This window comes from Enoplosus armatus, chromosome 15 (assembly GCF_043641665.1).
Source record: "Enoplosus armatus isolate fEnoArm2 chromosome 15, fEnoArm2.hap1, whole genome shotgun sequence".
Classification (NCBI taxonomy): domain Eukaryota; kingdom Metazoa; phylum Chordata; class Actinopteri; order Centrarchiformes; family Enoplosidae; genus Enoplosus; species Enoplosus armatus.
The window spans coordinates 14,461,173-14,480,502 of record NC_092194.1 but is presented as its reverse complement, the minus strand read 5'-3'; positions in this window follow the sequence as shown (position 1 = coordinate 14,480,502).

The window sequence follows — 19,330 nt, the reverse complement described above, 5'->3', positions numbered from 1 at the left end:
TGTTGTTATGAGTTCGAGTTAATTAATACTGTGTATGTAGGCGAATACTGCTACAGTGAACCTTTCCTGAATCCTTACACAGGTTCTGATGCTCATTAGGGTGTAAAGTTTAAAGAGGGGTCCAATGGACCCTCTTCAGGACCCCCCCCCCCCCAAATCTCACAGGAAACCAGACTATCGTTGGAATGACTCCCATTGTACATGTGGAGCTGTTAAACAATGATTACATTAGAAAGTTACATAGAAACCTCTTTGAGCTACTTTTTCAAGAGGTCTTCCAAAAAAAAAAAACAACCACAAACACACACTAACACACTTGAATAGATTCACAAAATAAAGATCTATGTAAATACGTAGTCATATATTGAAAATGAAGATCATCACAAATACACATACAACAATCACAAGAGTTCACCTTTAAAATGGCATCTTTAATTTTCTTTTTATTTCTCAGGTAATTTCCTGTTTGATTCAGCTGCTGTTTGACAGAAAGAAATCTGTTTTCCCTCAACATGTCTGAAAAATGTAACCACTTCGTCCTGCTCTATTCATGTCTGACCAATCCAACAGCCAAAAGCTGAGTTCTCCTGCTTGTGGAGCCGTGCCTTCAGTGCCTACATGTACCAGGATGCATTGTGCATGAGCTTCTGATGCCCAACCCCCAAATCCTTCCAAAAACTGCCCACGCTGAAATTCATTGTTGCAGAATTATTCAGTTTCTGTTGGCATCGGAGGACAAAGGCACCGCCAGTCGCTCCCATGTAGCTCAGGTTCTGGATGGTCCCTGCAGGCCACATCGTCCTGCGTGGCTAATGCAGCCGCCGCCTTGGCTTCTCTCCGCTGCATTTCTTCGGCAGCATACTCTGGCTCAAATGAATGCGGCTGAACCTCTGAGTCAGCCAAAACACTGTAAAATGTGTCTTCATCCATAATATCCTCTGCACTCATATTTTGGGATGCCATATTCGCTTTTTGAAACTTAGCTAGTGTGCAATACAAGCGAGCAGGCCTGTAGTTCTTCCTTGCCCCCAAATATGTCACTGTACACATCAAATGACGGTGCGGGTGCCAAAGTATTTCATGATATCAACTAACGGTATCCCTAACTGTTTACAGGGATGTCACTTGTTGACAGCTTCTGAATAAAGATTAATGAATTGTCTGCCCCCTAGGTGAGTTCCTAACATCATCACTTTTGTCTCTCTTATCATATTAAGTACCAATTTGTTTAGAATAAATCAATTTTTTGACTTTATCGAGGTCAAGCTGCAATGATTTCAGATTTATTCTGATAGACTAGTATATTCTTCTTTCAAAAACTAACTTCTTCAATATTATCCCATGGAAGTTTACTCACTACACTTGTCAATAGTTTACCCAGAGCTGGTCTGCTATTGTTTCAAGTAAGCAGCTTTTTATTGTCTTGAGGTGTCATATGTGGAAAGTTTTGTCAAGCTCCCACATTCTTTGGGAAATTTCGTACTCACAATGACCAAAACTGCTGAAGTGGATTAACTATCTGATAAGCTGCATATCTCAGAAGTGTCGTTTTCACAGCCCTGAGGATTTACCCTCAGGTAATGACTGAATTTGGTTCAAAGATTTTCACTGATTTTATGCCCAATGAGAGTGCAACAAGAAAGTAAAAGATATCTTCAGCCAGATTGGGTTAAAAAGGGTTAAAGTTCAATTGCCAGAGTAAATTGAATTTCTGTCAAACATTTATTGCTAAAATAGTCCTGAAGAAGGATTATATGTCTGAAACTCTGTTATTTACTGCTGATACATGGAAATAAATTGGCTACAGGGATTCTTTCATGTTTTAAATCTGTTTTGGATTGCTGTGGTAGTAAGAGTCCTGAGATAAACCCTCCTCGCATTGTGAGGCCATGTTGACTGGGACTGAACAGTAGTCTGTGCTGATCAGGAGATCTGGGATGCAAATCATTTGACATTATTTGTCATGTTACCTTTATCGTTTGTGGTCCTACTCTTATACATTGTTTGCACTGTGGGCCCCTTTAAATCAGAGAATTTATTTTGTTAATCATTATTGATCTCCTCGGTCACCATGACAGACCATTTAGCTCTTGACTGCTGGGCCTTGAAGTGCAAAAAGTTTTGCAAAAGCTGCAGATAATTGGCAAGTTTGTGTGTGTGTGTGTGTGTGTGTGTGTTTATCTGTGTGTAGCATTGATGTTCTTTATGACTCAGGCCACGCAATATTCCACACCTTCTAGTGCATACCGTCTGCATGACTCTCGCTGCTGGATCTCAAGCTGTGATTGTCTCATTTCAACACTATTACTAAAACCATTTGTGTCTGGTCTCTTTGATGGCGACCTTTTCATGCACAATTTATTCTTGGTCGAACTTGCAGCCTTTCTTGTGGGATCCATATTTCACGTTTTCACTTTCAAGTTTGAATGACTGGGACTCGTCACGCTGATGACCTGATATTGCACCAGTTTATTAAAAATAGATCAAACATTCCTTTTTGTCCGCCTCAATGCAGGGTTTGATGTCATGAGATTATTGGAGCTACAGTTTCATATTGAACACAGCTGAAGGGTTTGAAACAGCAACAAGTGTCCCAGCTCACCGGCACGTGATAGCTGAAACTGGATATATTGATGATATATGATGTTTATGCAATATTATAACAATATTACAGTTACGACATTATTGCTAACATTGATGAACTATCATCAAAAAGCACTGGAACTGTTTTCAAAGCTGTGTTTGTCAATGTAGGTCATTTAATCTTCTCCAGCGATTGCAACACTGTTAATATGACATATCACTTTCTTTGAATATAACATTGCTGCAGCTTAACATCACTAATTAACATAATTAATTAACTCATTAACATTTTTTAGTTAATTTATCACATTTGCAAATTTTCCTCTGTTGCACTATCAAAGGGCATAAAATGTGTTACAACAAAGACCAAATTTATAACATATTTTACAACAGGATGTTTGTTGTTGTGATGTATGCGATATTGCAATGTTATGTCAGTATGATGTAGGTAATCTGTAGATGTGTCAAAGACAACCAGATTGCACCAGCATTACCTTAGACCACAAGATGCAAACCGCAGATAAGCCTCAAAAACAGTCACGTAAAAAAACAACAAACAGTTATGGAGCAATTTGTAATGGACAGATAAGACAAACATCAGCCTGTACTGTACATGTACCAGTGATGTTTGTAGAAACAAAGAAACAGCTCATGCACACCTCACCTGTCAAACATGATGGAGGTGATGTTCAAGTTGTCACTCCGTAAGAATAGTTGTCACTTCTCATATGACAAAGAAAATGATCAGAATCATATATGTTGTAAATTGTACATACAGAACACGAAGGAGTTTGTTTTGGGCCCCTTTTATACAGATTATACTTTTGTTTATATATGACAATGTGTCCCAGACAAAGAGTTATGAGGTATTAGAAGAAAACAAAGACATATCTTTACTAAACCAACATTTAGTGTGACTAAAACCTTGTTTGGTATAAAATTGGTATAAAAGGGGTCATAATCGTTTTAGGCAAAACACACCAACACTGTTAATTAATGTTTATTCTGTGATGATTATTTATTTCCCAAGTTTGATTAATTGGAATATCTTTTTCTTTAGAGCATCCATTTGTCTTTCTTTTTGTTTTTCAGCTTATATGGTGATTAAATAACTGTGTAGCAGCATGTTTGCAGATTTTTAATGAAAATCAACCTGAATACATCATTTGTTGTTGATGACTATTAAGGAATATGTTTGAATATATTTGTTGATTTTTTTAAGAACCCATGGCCTGATTCTTTTTGGGGAGATTCAGTTGCACACTGAAATGTTCTGATGAAGTTATACTTCGTTATCCTGTTCTATCATTATTAACTTAAAATTTCAGCCCTATGTTCTGTTTACAGGTGTAATACTTATATCCAGCAGCGTGGCAGATAATGGCTTTGGAGCCTTGCTGAGTTACTTCCACTCAGAAAGCCTCAGCCGTGTTTTACCAACCAGGCTGCTGGGGGCACTTGAAGATATGCCGTGGATGTCCCTTCCTAGGTGCTGACCAGGCTTAGCCCCTTTGAGCCCCTCCAGTTCCGAAGGAGATTACCAACTGCGGGTGGCTTGGACCCATGGGCAGCAACGGACTGACTTATTTTGATACTTATGATATGAACCTCTGATCTCACAGTCTGGGACACTCTGTGTATAGATGAGAAAAGATTAAAAAAATGAAAGAATTTCATGCCTCTAACTGTCTATCTAGTTTTCCTTTTTTTGTGTACACAATTTGCTTGAAAAGTGACGTTTAAAAAAGTTCACCCGCCATCACTTTTCTTTCAGTCATGGAGCTCACTTATCTTCTGACATTTGCCTTTGGCCATTTGGGGGGCGGGGGCAGCAGTGCTTTGCTGCTTTGACGTTAGCTGGGAGAGTGGGGGTGATTTCACCTCTGTGCCCGTGTCACTAAATCCTGCTCGGAGCCGCTCACCTGTGAACACCAGCCCTTAATCAGCAGCAGCTCAAAGGTGACCCATGTCATAACACACCTTCATTTTCTCTTTCTTCTCCTTCAGACGCTCCGTGAAGTGCTCACTAGTGCAGACACGCGCCACAGCCATTGATCAAACCTCAGCTTTCACTAATGCTCGGACATCTCATTGGAACATTCTTCAACACGGCTGCCTTGTGCTTCTTCGGGTGCTCGGGCTGCAGCGCGCTTGTCCTGTAATCCCCTAACCCAGACCTGGGACCTGAAAGCCTGTAAGTGGTGTGAGGGGTTAAGGGAGGGAGAAGGACAAGGGAAGCAGAGTTTGAGGATGGATTGGACAAACTATTTTAATCCCTGTAATGGAATTGGCATGTAAACTCATGAGCCTAGAAGTAAACAGAAAGAAAATGGAGAGGGATGGATGTTGAATTGCTCTGAGCCTTTCCGGGGGAGCTAAACTTGCGCTTGCAAACCCCCCACTTCACCAGAACAAAGATAGGTCCAAGTCTTTTCCGGCCTATCTCCTTCAGCAGACATCACTGTTTAGATAAACACCATGAGTTTCCTCCTATAAAGAATGTTTAGGTTTCAAGTCGCAGATTTTCTTCAGGTTTTGTTGATCTATGGTCAAAAATACATTTGTACAGAAGCCTGGATAGCTAAAAGGGTATCAGCAGTCTCAGTTACTTTAATGATAAGATAAAGGGATTTGAGTTAAGAATAAAAAGCAGCCATGCCAAGCCATCATCTCATATAACACTCTTGCAGGAGAATATCATCAGACCCATTAGAAAGAGAGATCATCAGTGACACTCCGGCGTAAGCGATTGAGGTTCGGTCTGCCGGATGATGTGGAGTTACTGGCTGCCTTCCTGCCAAGTGAGTGACAGGACTTTAATGTCCCTCCATCTCCTGCTGTCGCTGGTGCAAACCTGCCCCTGCCAGATGTTATCAAAGAGAGTTGGTCAAGTGAGTGGCGGAGGGGGCCTTTTTTAGGCCTTTCTCTCCTTCTGTCAGAGCGCAGGGAGACACACTCGGGCTTCAACACTGTCCAGACGCAGCCTGAGTGGGGCAACGCCTGATGCTGGGACTCTGGGGGGTTACACCAGGAAACTTTCTCAATGGATTAAAAAGCTTTTTTATCACCATTTGGATTGGCACTTGAAGACACTCCTTTAATCTGAGAGGGGAATTGACTTTGCCCACACCGCAGTCCCTAAGAGGCCAAGCTAAGAGGCAGCCAAATAAATTCTCCAGCGGTGGTGCTGCTTTGTGATAGAGAACCTCACAAGTGTTATGTTCTGGTGCTTGAGAGACGAATAGATTAGACTTGAATGGATGGAAATTGACCAGAATAGAACATAATAAATCAAATGTAATGTGGTTGACTCTACTGCAGTGCCCTGCAAGGTCCTCTGAACCGAGCTTCAAAATGTAATATCTGGGGCAAATCAAAATATGTAAAGGTCTGTACAAAGGTGCTATTCACAAAGAAGTCTTCTGCATATTCTACCTTCACTAGCCACAATAATATAAAAGTAGCCGTCTTCCAATTCTATCAGCTGCAAAGGGCTTAACCTGATAAATCATAAATGGACCAGAGACCAGCCACAGCCATCCCAACAAACCACTGTGAAGTAAGACATCAACAAGACTTTACAGAGGTGGAGCACCGTCAGAGCCTATGCCCTCATTTCCAAACCAACCACCCCTCTATGTTATATTTTGACTGCATCTCTATCGCCCAAAGCTGTCTTATCATTTGAGGCTATCAAGAAGCGTCTTTTTTCGAACCATGACATTTAATACAGCATGTAAATCACTCCAGGGACCCGTTATTCCTTCAAGAATGTAATTACATACTTTCAAATAAAACTTGAAAGGGTCCAACAAGTTTTAAAATGCAGTGTGTGCTCCCAAGACGGCAGGAAGGAATTCCAAGCAGTTGGAAAATGCTAACATCCCTGTGTGGGTGAACCGTGGGCAACAGGAGAGGACGAGTGTTGAAACAGAAAAAGAGGCAAAACACTTGACACATACAAATCAAAGGCAATAAAATGCTGAATTCATTTATATTATTTTGAACCTGGATTCTACTTCACTGGTTTTTGCCATCAAAGCGCCCCCGCACCCCCCCCCCCTTGGTTACTGTTGCTATGGCTGTCAGGCTTTCTGTTCTGGCAGGGCAATATGCAGTTTACAGTGACAATGGCGGAAGATTTACCACTTGAGATACTTTATAATAAGCATCTCCCATACTAGAGTGCCATGCTTGACAGGCCTGCCGTGCTTAGCTACGGTTGCTAAGCTATGATTGGACAATTGCTGTTCAAGGGAAGGGCGCAAATGCTCAATCAATGATCCATGTCAATAACAGAAAACTGGACTCCCAAAATAGAATAAGAGAGTATTTCAGGGTAAATGAGGTTAGATGCTGCTTTTTTAGACACGAGTAACTGAGTCAGTAGAATTTGAAGTTTTAACCAGATGCTTGAAAATGATCAGAATGACCCTCGACACAGTTAGCACCAGTTAATTATATGGTTACAACACCAGTAAAGCGTGATTCTGATGATATATTTTCCACATATATTTAGCGGCCAGGGCTACTGGTCAATAGCCATGGTCTTGCTTGCTTTGTGAGTAATCTACACATGCTGTGCAATCAACTCACTGACTGATTATGTGCTTGACTGAAACGTCAAAACACTAATAAAAGCAACATGAATTGATTTATTAGGAGAGACTGATTTGTTTATCAAACTTGGGGTCTCCAGCTTGGATATTTGTCAAAGTGAATTTGTTTGTAAAGTCAACACTGCACAACAGCTGGATGCAAAATGGAACGGGAGACGCTTGTCACAGTGCAGCTTGTCAAAGAAATATACTTGTGATTGATTTGAGGGTGTCAGTATACATGTCTGTCCCTCAATGAGGCACATGAAACTGATTTTCAAAGACTGCACTGACTCAGTGCTTAACCACAAACATTTTTGTGAAAAAGCAGGCTTTTTTTCCTGATGTGAGAGAAAGTCCATTGCATGTGTAATATGCCATTAAACAGTGTCCATTAAATGTACTGTAACATTATGAACTGAATAATATGGCTGCCAGAAATGACAAGTTTCCTTCCAGTGATACGGTTTATTCACCGGCTTAATCCAGTCTGAGTAAAGCTCCTGTGTTTGTGAGTATGTAAAGCTGTTCTAACCGAGGCTCAGTATCCAATGACTCACTCCTGACGTAATATTTCATGTTGCAGTCGGATGTTACTCTCAGGGGTGTCTGGCCTGCTGCTTGGGATTTGGCACGGAGCAGTAGGTGGTCAGGCGATTAGGTCACCACACTGCTCAGAGATCCAGGAATGCTGTAACCCAGGTTTTGGGATCCGCCGTGCTTCCGATCTCTCTGTGGGAACCAATATGTTGCATGCTTATGCCACGGAAAATGCACTTACGTTGGAGCAGACTGGAGAGAGTGGCCTCCAGGTTCCACCCAGCACCACATAATTAAACTAGGAGGGAATTTTACACACTTTAAAGAGAGAACCTCTCCACTTTGCTTTCAGGGCAGGGGCATGTAATTGCTTTTGCTGGAACGGTTGACGTTTTAGGAGTGGTCGGAATATCTTGGCGAAGCCAGTAGCAACAAAGCTCTCGTGCTTGGAAGTATGAGCCTGTTGTGGTTGTTTTTAGAGGATATTCTACAAATATGACCATGATGTGACACATACACACTCAGACACCATGTGTTAGTGTGCATGGTAGCTATATAAACCCTCTCGCAACAGGAACACATTTAAGAAGCAAGTCACTTCAGCAGCCACGGCAGTATGGCGTTTTAGGAAAAAAAGGTACTAGGAGAAGGGGAGGACTACTGAAGAATTCCCTTTTGCAGGATATCCTATGATCTTTTTCTGGATGGCTGACTGAAAACTTAATTTCTAGCTGGGCTTGTAATTGTAGGTCATTTTGCTCTATGAGTGCAATTGCAGATTTGATAAACAAGGTCCTCTGGCAGTGCACTGTTTACTTTCAGGGCCTTGATTTGAGAGCTGAAAGCTCAGGGGTGGGATACAGTTTACCCCACATACACTCACGCAGGCACGCACAGTATGTGCACGCACAGACATGCACGCATGCATGTGTGGCGAGAGGTTTCACCCTGTTAAATGATAAGGCTGGTGTTATTCTATATTTTCTTATTGTCAACAAATCCCATGAAAATATCAGAAACAACACATTGTTATTTTGTCTCTCCATACTTCCCCAGCCTTTAAAAATAGGTCACAAATATACTTTCTTTTTTTTATGCTAAATAATTTCCCAAAACGGCTGGGCACTGTAGGTTTTAGCAAACATTACTCAAACCGGAGTAAATAGTCCATTTTATGGGGTCTATTTTCAGCTGCGGATTAGTTGCACTGCTGAGTATTTACGGGAGCAGGACGGTGTATGTGGGAAACTCAAAATAAACCACAGTGCCCATGTTCATCATTTTTTGGACAAAAATGGAGTTGGCTCAGAGACTTGTTAATAGGATCAATTCATTGTTGCTTTTGGTATTTTCATGGGATTTGTTGACAACAATAAAAATATAGAATATCATCAGAATTATGCTTTAACTTCATATCAGTGCTGAGCTGAATCTTCTGATCTGTGAGTTAATCTGCAGGCTCATTTTAATTCTCTCTGGTTAGGGCTGTGGTCTGCACCTCTGGTGGGCTAGTGCAGATCCTAAATCAGATAGTTACGAGGCCAGATGTAACTGGAGTTGTTGACTGCTGGGAAGCTCTTAAAAGCGTGCTTAGTCATATTACCTGTAATTCCACGTCAAATCTAGCTTCTTGTTGAAAGCTTGCTTCAGACAAGAGAGTTTATGGAATGTGATAGTTACTATGGTTGTGTCGTAAAAGATGCTCCAATCTCTACAAACAAACATGGTTTGAACAAAAATAAAGCTAAAGAGGGGAGGAAAAAGCAGTCCAATTCATCCGCTGTAGTTTCAGAGACATGGTAATGGATCCTGCTAACTGAAGCCACATTTTTCTCCTCTCTGTGCTTCACCGCTGGTCCCTGGGGCCGGTTGACATGACACAAATTTTCCGCTGACAATAAAATAAATAAATAAATAAACAAAGGGTTGGTGATTCCAAAATGAGTCAGAAGCATTAAGAGTGGTTGTGCTTTTTTTTTTTTTTTTTTTTTGCTGCAAGAGCATGCTGCAGCTGGAGATCACACACACACACACACACACACACAGACTTCAGCGTAGACGGGGCCAGGCCCTCGAGGGACCTGCTGGGTTAGAGCACCGAATGATACTGCTAACAGTAAGCGTTTGGATTTTCTTTTCCAACATCTCAAAGTAAAAAAATTATGCACTCAAAGCCCTTCTCCCCATCGGAAAATCGAATTTATAATGACTGTGTGTTTATATGCACATCAATATGCCTTTATCACTCAGGAAACACAAATACAGCATTTCTGTGTTGACGCATGTAAACATCGTATCCTTTTCACAAAAACCCAAATAAGCTCATATCCAATTCATGGAATAAAAGCTCATTTGGGGAAAAAAGTTAAATAAAAATACCACAGTTTTAGTGATATTAGCCAGGATAATGATGCATGTGTCCATGTTATTCCAGTTATTGTTGTCTTTAGTGGTTTGGCTCACTTTAAATGGCATCTGAGGGCTCATTTGAAATGTTTTGTTTATTTATATGTGTGGGGATATCCGGCAGCAGGATCTAAAAAGAATATGTATAAACATATTATCCTGAGTTTGATCTTAACCAGAACACAACTAAAAAATGTCCTTCCCTCCCTACATCCTCTTTGTTCCTGTAACCAACACCTTCCATCCCAAGCTGCTTTCACTCCTCGGGAGCTGTAGGTGCGAAAAACGGGAAGCCCGATCCCTGCTGCGAGAGCCCGCTGGTCACCATGGCAACTGCTCAAACACGGCAGTGGTTGGTGCTGGGTTAACTGCCAAATTTGTTGCATTACTCCGCCGGTTTCCCCTCCAGTACTTTACCTCATCCACAGGGAGCCCGGGCCGCAGCAGGGGAGAGGAGGTGAGAACACCGAGTAGAGAGGGAGGGAGGGAGGAGACGAAAAGGAGAAGAGGGAAAAGAGGGCAACCCAGTGACTTCTCAGAGGTCCCCATCCCTCCTCATGCTGCTTTGGGTAAAATCACAACACGGTTCTCCATGGTTTCCTCTTCTCCCCACCCATCACAGAACTTCTAGCTAGCTGTTATTTATTTATCACACATGATACACAAAACGATAACTGTGAAGAAGGGTGACAGCAAGAGGTCGTGGTTTCTACCACAAGAAGGGCTATTGTGTCAGATCCATGTTGTATATTCCCCAAACTTTAAGGGCAAAGTCAGACTGCATGCAGCCTCCGTCTTAATTTTAATTTCAATGAGGTCACAGAAAATTCTTCGAGAGGCTAGCGCTTTAGCACATAGCTTGATATCAGTATTCAGTCATGATAGTGGTCGATAATTTGAGCAGTCCTGTGCATCCTTACCTTTTATAAAAAGTTTTTAAACCTACTCCATATGGGGAGTAATTCAAGGTCTGAAATCTTATCGTGCAGCTGTGTAGAGATGGAAATGTAGTCAATGCAAGAAAAAGATTGATGTCTTGAAGAAAAACAGGTAAATTCTCACACTGAGGTGTGTATAATCTGCCAAGTATCTACATCAGAAGAATCTATAGCCCATTTCAGCATCAAATACGTTTGGTGCATATACTACTGTTTTTATGTAAACAACCTTCCAGATCCCAGATCCCTATATTGAAAGGTAGGTTTGGCTGATTACCACACCTCTATTCTTTTTTGTATTTGAAGAAGATGCAATAACATGGTAGAGTCTATTCTGCATTCTGACATATTTTTCCAATAAATGGAAAAAAAGGCTTGAAAATAAACCACCTCTACTTTTTTTTTCTTTGTAGGAAGCGTTTTGGCAACTGATAAGCCTTCAAACGTCTGGATGTGTTAATCGAACGAGACCTCCTGCATCATCTTTCATTTTCTCACTGGTTCCTTTAGCTACGCACCCGCACCCATGTGTTTTATTTTAAAGCTTACGGTCTAAACAAGGCTTTAGAGGAACCTAGAATATGTGACCTTTTCCTGTAATCGCCTGTTTACACTCATTCGGCTGGAAACATTCACACCTGGAGGTTTTGTATACAGCTGTGGCCTTTTACTGCTAACCACTGAGCCACCACTTATTAGTTAGTGCCTTGCTCAAAGGCACTTCAACAGTGGTGTAGGAGAGAAAAAGGATTCGCCTGTTTTCCCAGTAAGGATTCAACACTCTTCCACTATGTAATGACTCATTCTTATATTTTGCTCATCCACCTTTGTGTTATTTCGGCATGATACCAAATTGGCAAACATGTTTGAATGAGGGCTCCTCAAGAGGGGTTGTTGACAAAAGGACAACAAACATTTACAGAAGCTGCTGCACCCTTCTTGGCAAGACGAGCAGGAGATGACATCAGAGGAAAACACAGTAATTCACTGTTTACGTGGTTTATTTTGGGGCTTGATTATGTGTAACTCCACAGCGTTTTAGAGGCTTTAAGAACACTTCTAACCATCGGGGCCTCAGCCGTTGTTATTATTGCCTGCATCTGCTGAAAACCAAATAATGGCGGGTGGTCACCTTTCATCATGGAATGATGGGAATGGGTTCTGTAAGGTGAAACCGTACAACGCAGACATGGCTGTGACATCATTGCTTTTAAATTTGTTTTCTGTCCACTCGCTAGCAGTGACAGAAACCATCTGGGCCAGTTGGAGAAGGCTGGATGATCAAGGGAGTAGCAGCGTGTGTGTGAGTGTGTGTGTGCATCTGTGCTTGCGTTAGCATATGTAGTACAGTATGTGTGAATTTGTTAAGCCCACTTTTACTTAGCGCTTGTACACTGGGTTTCACTGTAAGCTTTTAAGATGGTCGCTCTGTGACAAAGCTGTTTAACCCACTTTTAACTTTGAGCTTTAATGTGCTCGCAGGAGATCGTTGTGCAAGATCGGGAGGAATGTCAGGTTTCTGGGTGAATGTCGAGTTCACCAAGAAACACGGAGATAACACGGGTCGGGAGTCGCTGAGCGTTGATCTACCTTAAAACTCTCTGACACTCGTCCGGTCTCTTCCACAAGGCTTATGCTATTTGTGCAACCCAGCCTACATTAAATACACGTATGTCTGCACATACACACAACCACAGACACACACACACACACACTGTTACCCACTACCGCCACCCTGCCCACACTCTATTTCAGTCTGGACTTTACCGTTCCAGGGACCGCAGGCCCCACCACATAGAGAGGACTGTGTTGGGCTCTCTAACCCCAGTCAGACCAGGCTATTCGCTGGGGTGGGGCGGGGCAGCGGTGGCGGGGAGGTGGGGTGAAGGTGGTGGTGTGGGTGGGGGTGGGTGTAGTGCTATCTCGCAGCTGTTTCGCTAAGGACGGTGAGGTCTCTCAGCATAAATTTCACTGATATCACCTCCATCAGAGGGCCATAAAGCTGATTTATTATAAATACAGCTCTCATGTGTTTACTGGGCGCATTCTTGGGCCTGCAACATCTTTCAAAGTGAGCACTTGCAGGTGCTCTGGCTCAGTCTCTGTGGGGCAGATTGGAGGAAATCAAGGAAAAAGAGGAGAAGAAAAAAACAACGACTGGGAAGACACAGGGAGAAGGGGGCAATAGACAGGGGGAGGAAGAGAGAACTGATGGTGGCGAGCAAGGAAAACATGGCAGCCATTACGGTGGTGATTTAACTGAGTCTGACGTGATAAGGATAATGTGTGAATGTATTGAGTTACTTTCTGTCACCCCACTTTCAGCTCCCAGAAAATAAATCTGCAGGTGAGATTCCAGCTAATCGGCCTCGGCTGCAAATGGTACATTCCTCCATTAGCTGAGATACTCAGATCTAACAGCTTTTGGCAGATAATGGATGATGGTACATGACAGGCCACAGCAGCAGGCTTTAGTTGTTATATAACTTACAGCAACAAAAAAAATTTAATTACAGATGAAGGAGAATGATGCACAGTTGAAGGATTTAAAAGATCATTAAGGTTTATTACAACTTACTAACTTCGTCTGAAGCTTTCGACTGTTTCACACAGTCCTCAGCAGCCGATTGTGTTTGCTCAGTTGTCATTGAACTGCAGATGTGAACTTTCTGTGATTCTGAGCGCCTCCAGGTCTTCTCAGCCATGATGACTCAAAAGTTGAGCTTAATGGGTTTAGTATGCTTCAAACGAGCCTGTTCGAACAAAAAAGTGTCAAGTCTAAATGCAAAAGTTTGAGAGAACTTGAGAGAAAAGTTTGAACCTTCATACTTTCTCACCTCCGCACACCTGGCCAGTTACTGTGTGAAATGGACACTTTTCAGTTTCAGAAATTTACAAAAATTGTTGGACTTACCTCTTAATTGTGCTTCCATTCCATAATTTTTAGCGATGTTGTCCCCAGATCTAAGCAATTACTGTGTTGGATGTGTTATCAAAACTGAAAGAAATTATAAACTACAAAAATGATATTCTAAATATACCTGAGCCTTCCTTTGGAGGTTTTCCCCTCACGTCCAACTGGTAGGAGACCCAGGGTAGAAATCTCTTAAGAGGAGCTGGAAGATGCCGCTGGAGAGAGGGACTGCTGGACTACCTTGCTTTGCCTGCTGCCACCATGACCCGGACCCAGATAACCAGCAGAAAATGGATGAATGGAGTTATAATAAACCAGAATTGAAATCCTTTGAAAGTTCTGTGGCCTTGAATATTTGAATTAAATCCTCTGAAATCAATCAACTAATTAAATGTGTGGCGTTGGCTTTCATGCATAAAACAAAAACGAACTAATTCTAATAACAAAAAAGAGGTTCCCCCGCATTTTAGCCACCTTATAGCCCCCCTTTTCATCTTAAGCTATGCATCTCAATTACCTAACTGCTTCTGTTCTCAGACAAGCAGTGGGACAAACCCTCATCTCTCCACTTTCTGGACATGAATCTGTTTTTGTATACCAGCATTGCTGTCAGAGGGCATGGGAAAAACATGTTTCAGGGATGACATCAAGTGGTATTTAATCTTGTTTATGAAATAAAGACTTGGCACTGGTGATGTAGCGTTGAGAAAATTAACAGATCTCATCTTACAAGCCCTGTTTGTTTTAAGCACTTTAATCCTTTCACATAACAGTGTTTTTTACTTAATCTCGCCACTTTATTGTTTGATTGCAAAGCACTATGACAAAAAGATTACATCTAAAGGAAACAAAATGGAGTCCAGATGACCGAAACGGGAGTATCCCTCACCGCAGCTCGTGGATTTGCTTTCTCTTGATCTCACCTCAGTTTCCGACAGTGACACAGCAGAAACGAGTCAGGAGGGAGGAAGGGAAGGGGGGGGGGGTAAACCGATAAGTAGATCAGAAATAATTAAAAAGAGGACCGAGAGAGAAGAAATGTGAGTCATTCCAGAAATGCGAGGGAGCTGCTTGCTTTGTGGATACAACAGGAGATTGACTAACCTAACACCAGGAACTGTGAACACACCACTGAGCTGCATCACTGTGTCTATCTGACCTCACACACACACACACACTCATATATTTTCCTTTATAAAAACATATCTGATGAAAAGATGATCCTGAAAGGGAAATAGAAGTAAGTGATTTGAACATAGGGAACACTTAGGCTGACATTACTTTTAGGATCTGCAGTTGCGAGTAGAAAACACAGAACAGAGGGAGCTACCGATTTTCTGGCATGTGAAGAGACAGGGAAGATTATGAAAAAATCGTTCACTTTGATGGAAGCCTTTTAGCAAACCTGTCAACGATGAATGTGTTCACTTCAGACTCAAACAATCCACCCCTCTCCTTCCATCTTCTTGAATACTTCTAATCAATCTTCCTGCTCATCCCTCCTCTCTTTTATTTGTTAAACACTTCACAGTAAAAGCAGGGGGAGCAGCTTTGGTAAACAGTAACTTTAAGCTACCATTGTTTTAGAAGCACCTGCTATGCCATGGAGAGCGGTTAGGGTTGGTATTTATTTGCGAAGGCACACACACACACACACACACACACACACACACACACACACAGAGCAACATGTAAACAAATACCCACAATCGTCCTACCACTAGTCCACAATCTGGCTTGTGTTTGCTTTCCGGCATTTTTTCACAGGGTGGAAATATTTAGCCCTGATGAAACATGCATTTATCTAGCTTTTTTTCTCCTCAACCACAACCTCTAAAATCAAATAAACGAGGGAGCTCTATTCTTTTTTTTTTTTCCTCCATAAAACCCCATCAAGAGGAATGCTGGTAATCCATGTCTACTCCTCCATCATGCCTTGTTCCTCTCATTACCAGCCATGTTGTTCCTATTACGCCTCAACATCCTCTGCTCTTATCAAGATAAATGCGCTGAGATATCATTTCATGTTCCCCCATTTTGCTTATTGCCTGCCCAAACAAAGAACACAGGTTCACTGCACTGAACCAATTTGCTGCATGGTTGTGGTGTGGCGAGTTTCTTTTTTTTTTTCTTCCATCCCTCCTTTTTCTCCTTCTTTCTCTCTGTGAAAGCTTTTCCACTGAATTTCCTGGCTGCTCCGCTCCTTTTTTTTTTCTTTAACATAAGGAGTTGTTTACTTGGCTCTTGTTAAAGATGGAACACAAGCCTCAGAGACTTGAGTTAGTTAGGGTGATGCAGAGAAGGAAGGGCAACAAAATGTATGTGACAGATATACTTAACACAGAGGACGGTTGCCGTTTGACAGGTCCCACATCAAAGGACGTATTTTCAGGGAGTCGTATTTTGAAATTCCCAGTTGTTTACAATTTTTTACCCCGTACATTAATTGAACTTGCACAGATGATCCTATTTCTCAACAACAGAAGCAGCAGCTCAGTATCCCTTGGAAGTCGTCCATATTGGACGATTCCACACCTCATGATTTATGGCTTATCTCCAAGTATGGTAATGGTTGGGTATGTAGAGCTAACTTTTATGCAGGAGTCCACAATAACTTCCCTATTTTTATCAACTGTTACCACAATCTTTAACACTCTTTTTATCTGGCACAGCAAAGCACTTTTTATATGTCATCATAACTGTGATATTCTTTGTCACTTCTCCAGATTTTTAGCTGTAATCTCTGCTGTCTAAAGAACACTGATATTATTCAATGGCCAAGTTATTTAGCATCCAATGCTAACGTTTTTAAAAATACTTCTCTCTACAATTTGTGCTCATGGCAACGATGGGTACGGTTAAGGTCAAGGAAAGGTCAGGGTTATAGCAGATTAGCTAGGGTTAAGGTTAGCCAACTGAAAAGCTCAAGTAAGGGTTAGGGAAAGATGGTGACATGATGCAAACTCTTGTCTTCTGCACAAAAATTCATATCCAGTATGCACCCAGCCCAACCACCACACCCCTGCTCTCCACTTACCTGGATGTTGGCACTAGACGCTGAAGGTGAGTAGCAGATTAATTCAAAATGAACATAATTCCTAGGAATACTTGGCTGTGATGCATTGACTGGCTTTGGGGGGCTGCTTGCTTTGTGGATACTATAGGAGATTGACTAAATGACCGTTGATCATCACTGTCTGCCTCTCTCTCTCTCTCACACACACACACACACATAGGCAAACCCCTACACTCATATTCCACATTTACAAACCATATACAAAGGTCCGGTTTCTCTTCAGTTCTCTATATTGTTATCTTCTATCGTGTCTTTCCTCTCCACACAAACTGCAGACTTGCAGAGAGAGGACGAGAGACAGATAGAGACTGAGAGAGAGAGAAAGAGAGAGAGAGAGAGAGCACGGACAAGAACGAGTACAATTAGCCAGTGTGTGAACAAGCTCTTGTTTATTGACTTTCAGGGAGAAACTTTATTAACCTGCCTAGCCTTGAATGGAAGACACCTGCTGTTGGCACTTAGGCTGTCATTACTGCAGTAGAGAGCAGCAGGGAGGGCCCTCGCCATGCCCAGCGCTGCCTGCTGTTCCATTGTCCAGCACCCCATCATCCAGCAATTGAGTGCTACAACGTTTACAATGAGCTTGCCCTTTGTTGGGTATCGTCGCTAAGCTGACAGACCTTTTTCCCCTCACTTGTCAGCAATCAAATTATGGTGGACAAACCCACCAACTCCGGTTTTGTTCCTTTTGTCTGTCAGTAAAAAATAGGCGCTGCCCGTGATTGACTGTTTTGTTGAGGTTGCCGTTGGTGAAGTGGATGATTGCGAAAGAATTAAATCCACTACAATGCTAACAAAAAACAACCAGTTTGGATGGATGAAGGGCCTAAATGAGAGGCACTGAGTCATTGTTAGCTTAAGTGAGCTAACATGGACATCATACAGTAGATACAACTGGGCATCCTGATTTCACACACTTTCCTGTCAATGAGAAAATCAAACTTGCTATACCTCCTGTCATTTACAGCTGCTCTGTTAAAGCTGTATGGAGCTAATTCATTACACCGTGGGTAATTGTTCGCAATTATCAAAGTAATTGCTGACATCTAGGAACATGTCGGCATTGCCACAGTAAGTCAGATAAAAATGAAGTCCGATTTAGAGCAATCAGATGATCAGACAGGTCTTAAAGAGTTTAACCAGATCATCTAAAACCAAAAGTAAGAGCACCCAAATGTTGTTTATTATCCCCCGCTGTGCAGAAAAACTGTAGAATGACAGTAACTACAGGAAGTCCAATTTGAAACAGAAAGTTGGTCTGTAAACTGTAGTGGATGTTTACAACAGTTAAGGTGTTAATTTTACCATTTGTCTTTACTTCGACCAAAGTCAAAGTAACCTGGCGGTTTGTTTCAAACCTGCAGGACCATCTGACACTTGTGTTCCTTACCCCAGACATCTTTTTAGCAATGTCACTGAGCACCCAGATCTCAGCTTTTAACTTCTCAAGTACCATAGTATTTTTACCAATATGAATGACAGCCAAAACTACAGAAATAAGACCGGGGCTTTATGGAACCAGGAAAGTTACTGATCAACTCCAAGAGTCCATAATGCACATGCATGCATATGGAATTTTGTAAGGACAGTAAAAGATGTATAACTCTGATTATAACTTCGTCTTTATGTGCTTGGTGGATATATGTGATTCCGATCTTGCCCCAGAAAGGGGAACTAACTGTCACTGAGGAGATGAGAGGATAGATGGGTCCTCCTACTGAGTGATACTTCCTCTAAAGTGCATGGTGTCAATGGCTGACTTTCAGCAGAGCAGATAAAACCCAGCTATCCTGGCTTTTATCGTCCTTCCCGGGCTCAGGGAGCACTGATACCGCCCATTACAAGGACAGCACTGAGGCGAGCCTGGATGCGTGGGCTTCGGTATGTCTGCAGCTAAAAGGAGTATCTGTGTGTATACTTGTGTGTGTGTGTGTGTGCTCGTCCGCTAACTGACGTGTGTTCACTAAAAAAAGAGATAGAATTATGGCGATAAAACCGGAGTGTGCTTAGTCGTCTAAAGTCTCTTTATGCAAGTGTGTATTTATTTATTTGTTCTCATTCAGGAAATTAGGTAACTGGAAACCAAGAGCAGTTTACAACCAAACATCCACAAATATACAAGCTGTGCACATCCAACTTTTAACCTTACTGGAGCCAACGTGTACTCTGTGGACCCCTCAGGCAAACATTATGTTGATGATCACAGCTCAACAAAAATAATGTTGCAAAGTCAGCTATTGGCTTGTCCTTCCGTCCTCCCAGTGCCCAGCAACAA